This window comes from Carya illinoinensis, chromosome 14 (genome assembly GCF_018687715.1).
Source record: "Carya illinoinensis cultivar Pawnee chromosome 14, C.illinoinensisPawnee_v1, whole genome shotgun sequence".
Lineage (NCBI taxonomy): Eukaryota > Viridiplantae > Streptophyta > Magnoliopsida > Fagales > Juglandaceae > Carya > Carya illinoinensis.
The window spans coordinates 16,311,384-16,320,244 of record NC_056765.1 but is presented as its reverse complement, the minus strand read 5'-3'; the positions used below and the strand labels follow the sequence as shown (position 1 = coordinate 16,320,244).

At 37.1% G+C, this 8,861-nt stretch overlaps 2 long non-coding RNA genes across 2 annotated transcripts; both read right to left on the bottom strand.

Moving 5' to 3' along the window:
• Nucleotides 1-3,749: 3,749 nt before the first annotated feature.
• On the bottom strand, nt 3,750-5,828 carry LOC122293993. Its single transcript, XR_006237432.1, has 2 exons — nt 4,317-5,828; nt 3,750-4,038 (listed from the first exon to the last, which is right to left on the bottom strand). It is a non-coding gene; the product is annotated as an uncharacterized LOC122293993 (long non-coding RNA).
• Nucleotides 5,829-6,414: 586 nt separating this feature from the next.
• LOC122294855 lies at nt 6,415-7,535 on the bottom strand. Its single transcript, XR_006237764.1, has 2 exons — nt 6,932-7,535; nt 6,415-6,837 (listed from the first exon to the last, which is right to left on the bottom strand). It is a non-coding gene; the product is annotated as an uncharacterized LOC122294855 (long non-coding RNA).
• Between the last annotated feature and the right edge of the window lie 1,326 nt (nt 7,536-8,861).

The window sequence follows — 8,861 nt, the reverse complement described above, 5'->3', positions numbered from 1 at the left end:
TTTGAAGGATCAAGGAGCTGTAAACGACGGAGAAAAAACAACGTAACAGTGTAAAATATACTGTGCCCAGTGGGTTGTAAAATACCCACTTTTGAATGGGGACAAACCAAGACTTGGGATTGATAGGGAATGGCCTAGAGATGTTTATGAAGCTAATGGAAGTGAGATTTGGCCGTGGATGGTGGTGGAAATGGTGGTGGAAGTGAAAAAATGGAAAAACGGAGTTGAGCTTGTGGGAGCTACTCCGGCAACAGATCGGGGCCGAAAATGGGTGGTTTAGGATGGCAAGAGGTAGGTGATGAAGTGGTGAAGAGATGGTGGCCGGAGGAGGAATGACGATGGAGAAAATGCACAAAAACCATGCGGCTTGGAGGGGCTCTTGGCGGCAAACGGCGGCTCGGATGGAGGTGAAATTTGGTGAGGAGGTGCGCCGGCCGGAGAGGAAGAGAACTGGGTGGGTGGTGTTGACCACATCACCAGCGAGCGGTGGTGCTGGGTAGCAGAAGCTGAATGACGATAGTAAGGAGAGAGAGAGAGAGAGCGTAGAGCAAGGGAGGGAACCGGAAGGAAGAAAGAAAGAAGAAGAAAAAGGAAAAGAATGAAAGAAAAAGAAAAGGAAAAGAGAAAAAGAAAAGATGTGGAAAAGAAATGAAGTCCAATCCTCACCTCTGGAGTCTAGAAACTGATCCGACGAAAACAATTTTAAAAACTATAAAATGACTAAAATAATTTAAACATCACATAAAGCTAAAATATAATAAATAAATCCAATTAAAATACAATAAATTAAAATAAAAGAACTAATATTTTAATTAAATTAAAATACTCCTTCAGTGAAAATACACGTAAAAACGGGATATCACATGATGGCTAAATCAGGTTGCTTGGATCTGTGATTGCCTGGTTGCTTGATCTCAACCACCAAAGGAGTTGCCCGATCTTAGCCACCTTCGATCGAGTGCTCTTGCACCAAAGCTGAATGGGCCTTAGTGATCTACATAAGTTGTGGGATGTAAAAAGGCATTGATAAATAAGCGTTCCGCTTTAGGGGTAACGTCCATTATGCATTTTATCATTGTTAAAATAGAGAGAATTATGAGGAATCATCTAATTGTATATTTCTGTGTGTATCAAACTATACAAAGGAGGCTTATTCATAGTGGAGTAAGGCCAAAGTCAATAAGGAAATACACTATATGGAAAGATTCTAACCTAGCATAATTACAGGAATAATAAAATATTCTAGGGATATTATAAGATACTAATGTATACACTAACATCCCCCTCAAACTCTTGATGGCGAAGTCAACTGGAGTTTGGAAACAAGATCACCAAGCCGACCAGGTCGATGGGATTTCGTAAAACTATTAGCAAGATTATCTTCAAAAGAAACTGAGTGTAACTAGAGGACACCATGTTAAAGATGATGTGGATGAAGTGACAATCAATCTCAATATGTGCAATCTGGACGGCACTATGATTATCACAGTGAAGAGGATAATTTATTGGTTAGGGAACACCCATATCTTTCAGAAGCAAATGCAACCACAAAATTTCAGATGTTGTACCAACAAGGGCACGATACTCAGCCTTAGTGCTAGAATGAGCAATAACAGATGGTTTCTTACTCTGCCATGAAATCAAAGAAGTACCAAGTAAGAAACAATAATCAGTGGCGGAGTGACGATTAGTAGAATCACCTACTCAATCTACATCAGAATAGGCCTGTAGCTCTAGAGAGGAGTGGGATGAAAAGTGCATACCATGAAATAAAGTACCCTTGATGTAGAGTAGAATTCAAAGAACTGCAACAAAATGGGTAGATTGAGGTGCACTCATAAACTGACTGACCAGATGAATAGAATATGAAATGTCAGGCGTGGTGGCAGTAAGATAAATGAGACTGCCAACTAATTGTCAATAAAGTGTTGCATCTGCAAGTGGGAAACCATCAATGACAACAAGCTTAGTATTATACTCAAGTGGACTACTAGCTACCTTGCTATCTGTCAACCTAGCTTTGGAAAGTAAATCAGAAGCATATTTGGCTTGAGTGAGACAATAACCATCTTGACTTGAAGCAACTTCAAGGCAAAGAAAGTAGTTAAGATGTCTCAAATCTTTCATCTCAAAATTTTGATTAAGAAAAGCTTGAAGATCTTGAATACCAGTAATATCATCACCAGTAATAAGCATATCGTCTACATAAAGAAGAAGAAGGATGGTACCTACCCTAGTAATGCGAAGAAAGAGTGCAGAATCATATGGGCTAGAAAGAAAACCTTGTTGAGAAACCACTGACTGAAATTTTTCAAACCAACCTTAAAGAGCCTGTTTGAGGCCATAAAGTGCACAACAAAGACGATAAACTTCATGTGGAGGATGCTCATAGCTAGGTGGAGGCTGCATGTAAACTTCTTCAATAAGATTACCACTAAGGAAGGTGTTTTTAACAACCATTTGAAAAAGTTTCCAACGTCATATAGCAGTAACTATAAGTCAAGATCTAACAAAGGTAAGTCAAGCAATAGGAGCAAAATTCTCCTCATAGTCAATCCCATACTCCTGGATGAATCCCCTTGCAACAAGTCGAGCCTTGTAGCATTCAATTGATCCATCTTTCAAAGTCTTTATTTTATAAATCCATCCCAGTGTAGCGTTTCCAAGAGGCAAGTCCACCAAATCCCAAGTATGTGTTTTGATAAGAGCATTCAACTCATCAGACATAGTTTGTTGCCAAAGAGGGTTAGTACGAGCCTCGCAATAATTGTGAGGTACATGGAGGGTGGCCAAGATAGAGAAACAATGGTAATCATGAAGATGAGTAGGAGGAACACTTACTCGACTGGAACATCAAGGTTCAAGGAGTTGAGAAGACTGAGAAATGGGTGGTTTTGTAGGTGGTCCATCAAATGCGTCAACTGGATTGGGTGTAGCAGTGGAAGAACTTTCTGAAGAGTTTGGAATCTCTACAGAATAGTCAGGAAATAGAGCAATAGTGGGATCGGTGAATATTAGTGAGTGGTTAGAGGAGGAAAGGAAGAATGTGGAGATACTAGTAAAAGGTTTGTGTTCCTAAAACTCCACATGACTACAGACTCAAAGATGTTTGGAGATAGGGTCATAACAACAATAACCTTTTTGAGTGAAGTCATAACCAAGAAAACAACATAACCGAGAAAGGGGTTCATGTTTAGTTCGTTCATGAGGTGGAAGAGTAACAAAATAGGCACAACCAAAAACTCGAAGTAGGGAATAGTTAGGAATCATACAACAGAGAAGCTCATAAGGAATTTGTTGTGAAGTACAAGTGTAGGGAACTGATTGATAGTGTACATAGCGGTAAGAATAGCTTCCCCCAAAACTTTTCAAGTAACGAAGTAGATAGTAAAAGAGCTCTTACAGTATCCAGAATATGACGATGTTTTCATTTTGCATGACCACTTTGTTGAGAGGTATAGGGACAAGAACGATGTGACAGTGTGCCTTGTTGATTAAGGAACTCAAGGAGAATTTTGTCATTGTATTCCATGGCATTATCTAAATGAAAAACATTAATGGTATGAGAAAATTGAGTTTGGGCCATTTTGTGAAAAGTTTGGTAAACATTGACAAGCTCAAATCGATGTTGTAACAAATATAACCATGTATAATGAGAATAATCATCAACAAAGATAACAAAATAACGAGATCCCTCATCAATAGGAATGGGTGCAAAATCTCAAATCAGAGTGAATCAAATCAAAAGGTGCAGTCGAAAAAGATTCTCTTATATTAAATGGTAAATGAGTTTGTTTTCCAAGTTTACAGGAGACACAATCAAAATATTCAAACCCAATAGAACCTAGGTGACCTTGGGAGGCCAAAAGATGAACACAAAGAAGAGAAGTACGACCTAACCGAGAATGCCATAACTGGGAAGATATAGTAGGAGCATCAAAGAAGCAAGACAAATGTGATGGAAGCTGCAAAGAAGTGAGCTTGAACAAACGTCCAATCTTACTGCATGTCCCAATGAGTTGACCCCGTCTATGGATCCTACAGATCAACACCAGTATTTGAAAAGTAAGTTTAAGACCTAACTCCAAAAGTTGACTAGCTGAAAGAAGATTTAAGGACAATTTGGGAACAAGATATGTGTTGTCAACAGATAAGGTCGGGGAGGAAATAGACCCAATATGACTGAAAGATAAATGAGAACCATCAATAGTATATATGATAGGAGTGGGTGACAAAGCAAATTTTTGAGAAAAAAATAGTAGAATCAGAGGTCATGTAATTACAACATGCAGAATCAAAGAACTAAGGAGATGTACCTGAGGTGACAGACAAAGCATTAGAAGACTGCGATAAAACCTGATGAATTAATGCCTCAATGTCAGCAACAGTGAGAGTAGTGGACACTAAGGAAGGCTCAGCAGCAGACTCAGGAGCAGAATGAGTAGTTGAAGCCACTATAGCAGCTTGAAACAAGGGGGCTCGAGATTGATTTTTATTCTGCAATTAATGACATTTAGTAATAGAGTGACCAAGATGTTTGCAGTATTTGCAGAAGGCAATCTTTAAGTATTGAGAAGGAGAATGGTCTAAGACTGTAGAAGACCCAAAAGTAGTCCTAGGGATGGCAGCTACAACTGAATCTTGAGTCTGCATCTTCATAGTTAAATGATGATTCTCTTTGGAGATAAGTTCAGCAACGACAACCTTAAGAAAGGGAAGAGATGTATGATGCGAAAGAGATGCCCGATTGGATTCAAAATCCTCATGAAGTGCCATCCTAAAATGCATAAATTTCCGACAATCATAGTAGTTTGCAAACAATTCAATATCTTCAGAACACTTAAAGTGAGGATCTGCAGCAGACAATTGTTCCCAAATATTATTAACGTGAGAATAGAAATCAGCAATGGATTGACTTGATTCCTTAATCACCTGATAAAGCTTAGTCTCAAACTGGAACTACAATGAAGCATCATGAGGGCAGTTGTATATGCAAGAAAATCCCAAGCAGCTTTAGCATTACCAAGCTTTGGGAAGTAGGCTATGGATGGATGGAACAGAATTATTGATAAACCAAGACTAGATTTTATAATGAATACTATGCCAATCTTCAAGCTGGCATGCAAATGCATCAAGACTCTCACCATCATTTTGTTGGGGTACAAGAATATCACTAGAAACATAACGCCACAATTTTCATCCTCTAAGAAATTCTTCCATATTTTGAGCTTACATATTATAATTCAAGCCATCTAAAATATTATCAATAGGAAGAACAATGATATCAAGGTTGGGAGAGGAGTGAGACATAATGGGTTTTTGTTTTGGGTCAAAGTCAACTGTCAATAAGTCAACGGGTCAACAGGCAACTGGCCAATGGGCCTTGGGTGGACCTGGGCTGGACTTAGAACCAAGGGGGCCGAGTTATAGAATACAGAAAAAGGGTTCGAAGGCTTACCTGGGTGGGTTTGAAGTTCGGCTTTGAGTGGGCTATAATAGGCAACTGATGGAGAGGAGCCGTGCGTGAAGGGCGTGGTCAAACGTGCAGAAGATTCTAGCTATGCATGGGAGCACATGCAGAAGCATATTGGTGAAATCTTGACACAGAAATATCGATAAAATTCTCAGGACTCCATTTATGATTAGATTTGATGAAAAAAAAAGGGAACAAAAATGAGACATAAAACCACGAAAATCCTGATTGCGACTAAACTCTGACTCAAATTAATGAATCAAAAATCTAGTGCAGTTTTACCTGCAAGTATACAGGCATTGTAGTATCTTACAGGATCGTATCCACAGGGATTGACTTTTGTGATAAAGATATAAATTCAGACAATAAAACGAAATTACTAAAAGAAACGTGTAATCAAATGAAGATTGATAAAATGAATGGAAAAAGACTAAGGTTTTGAGGATCCATCTAATGATTTATGATATTGTTTCCGATCAATTTACTACAATTAAACTAGAATAATGATTCTGTTTAATTGGTAGATTTAGCATTTAAGATTGAGAAAAACAGACGCTTATGATTGAGCGTGAACGATTGATGATTAAAACATTTACAAATCTATTTGAATACCACAGGGATTCCTCAAGCATTCACTGTATTCGGAAATCACAATGAACCAAGATGAGTATATAGATAATCAAATTATCCAAATAAAATCTTTCAATCAATCAAGCTCGCAAAATACATTTTACGTTGATTCGGAAACTATATGTAAATCATTAAACTTTACCTCTAACCTTAGTATGGAAATTTAGCCAAACAAATTCATTGCAAATACTATAGTAATATTGTTCAGGATAAAATTAAAATAAAATACAATGAAACCACACAATAACATAAATCTGAAAAGAAAATAAAATAAAATAAAAGTTACTAACTCCAAACATTATCCATGATAATATTAAAATAAAACTCAAGCTAAAATGAAAATTAGATCATAAAACAGGAAATTGAATTACAAAGAAAACTCCCCTAAAGACCAGTCCGAATTCCTCTCTTTTTATTCTCCTTCCAGCTCCCTTCTCTTGAAGTTCATCTCCTACGTACCCCCTCTCTATTTCTGGAAACACTCAATAAATCACCCACATCAACCGACCGAGTTCCTTAAGAGTAGCTGGTCTCACTCCAGCTCTCTTCCGCCCAAACCCCTGGAAAAATATTCAATCCCCACAGACTTCCCTTCACTCCAACGTTCCCCACGTAACCTCCTCTCCCCCCAGCTGGTCTCACTCCAGCTAGAACCTGGAAAAGCCCCCCGACAACTCAGAGCTTCTCACCAGCTCGAGGGGAAGTCCCCCAGCAAGCCGCCTGCTGCCTCCCCTCTAAAACGAAAAAGAAAGATAATCAATAATATTCTTTAGTCAAACGGAATGCTGCGTCCAGCTGTATGAAAGCAAAGCAAGAAGAAAATATCACCAGCCGCCCCTCTCTTCCGTCCATCGTGCTGCCTGCTGCTTCCAAACAAGTTTCTTTTCTTTAATGAGGGCCCACGTTCAGCTAACTTCCACTCATTACTCTCCCTCTCTACTCACTTTTTCTCTCCTTCTTTCCGTGTCTTCCCCCACTTCTCTTGACTAACACACTTCAATATCTATCTAACTCACCGATTCCTCCCTCTCTCTCTCCCCACTTCCCATGTGCTCCTTGTGTCCTTTTCCTTTTTTATCTCTTTGTCACAGCATTATATATATATAGATTAATACTTTAAAACAGCACCATTGGTATTGGTTGAAGCTCCTTCAATCACGCCTATCTTCAATTCCGTAAATGTTGACAGTGTTCTTTTGCTTTTTTTTTTTTTCTTTTACCCACGTTTCCATCAGCTCCTTGCTTTCATTTCTCTTCTTTCTTCCAGCTCAACTTTGCTTTCTCTTTAATCATGCACCGGCTCATCTCCTATGTGAATTTTATTCAAGCTGAAAATAAGTAGATAAAAATAACACTCAAACATAAATTAAAATAATAAAAAAAATAGATTATAAAAATAAACTATATATGTGAGGAAATATTGTCCAATTAAATCATAGTTATAAAATTAAGCATAAACATGATATCAATCAATTAAAAATTACAATTCGTATTTATGCTTATTAACTATTTTTCCATCTAAAACCAATAATAGTGTCATGAAGAATTTAAAATACATTGGTTTTAAATAGCTAAAACATGTAATATTTCAGCTCAATCACACCCCCCAACTAGCTTTTTGCTAATTCTTGAGCAAAATAGTGAAAATTAATTGAGATGAATATTGCATAAAGCTCGAAATTCAAACAAAAACAATCAAACATAATTCTGAATTCTCACAAAAAATCAATTCGTGACTACTCAACACCAGGAGTTATATCCACAAGGAAAGTCTCAACAATTGTTCATATAGAATTGGGGCAAATGTCTCAGAACTCGGATATGTGTGTGTGGCTAAACTTCTGTGTGTTCCTCACTAATAAACATGATTTATCATAGGATTTTTCAACCTTAAGATTAATCATTATTGATTCTAACTACCTCAAAGCCTAAGGGACTAGCAGTTTTCATGCCAACTCTGTTTAAAGGTTGAACATTCAACCCCCAAAGTTTTGGGTAACTGCTTCTAGCCCTTTATTTAGGAAAACTTACACGATTTTCCTTTTTCTTTTCTCTCTTTTTTTTTTCTTTTTTTTCATCAATTTTTTTTTTTTATAAGGCTCGGTAGTCCTGCAGTTTACTTCTCCTGTTTTAAATCAATGAACATTAATGAGGAACACTACAAGTGTAAGCATGTGCAAAATGTTCTTTCAAAACTTGCCCTTCATTCTATAAAAATCATACTAATTCTCATTTTTGTAGATATCGCATCCCGGTGTTTCAAGTCACTCCTCAACAAAATATGATGCATCATAAGTCATTTCTATGCTTAAGGTTGAAAATAAATCTTCACAAAATAATTCCGCTCAACTACTCCACCAAGATACTCAAATTTCATAAAAATGCCAGAAGTGTGTGTTAATCATTTTTGTTTCAATGTCCCTCACAATTTTTTTTTTATTTTTATTATTATTATTATTTTTTGTTTAAATTTTAATTTTTTTTTTCATTTTAGGTACTAATAAATTTTCAACAGAAAACCCTCCCCCCAACTAAATGTGACATTGTCCTCAATGTTCATAGTTGAATGTTTGATGATGTATGTTATACAGACATGAATTGGATCAAGATGAACACTGTAGAACATATATTGAGACGAAAATGATTAAACAGAGAGGAAAATTTCACCTGAGATATTCGAGCGTACACAGGGAGTAGATTTCTGTCAACGTGAAAAACACAAAAAACAAAAGAAAGAAAAAACAAACAAACGAAATGC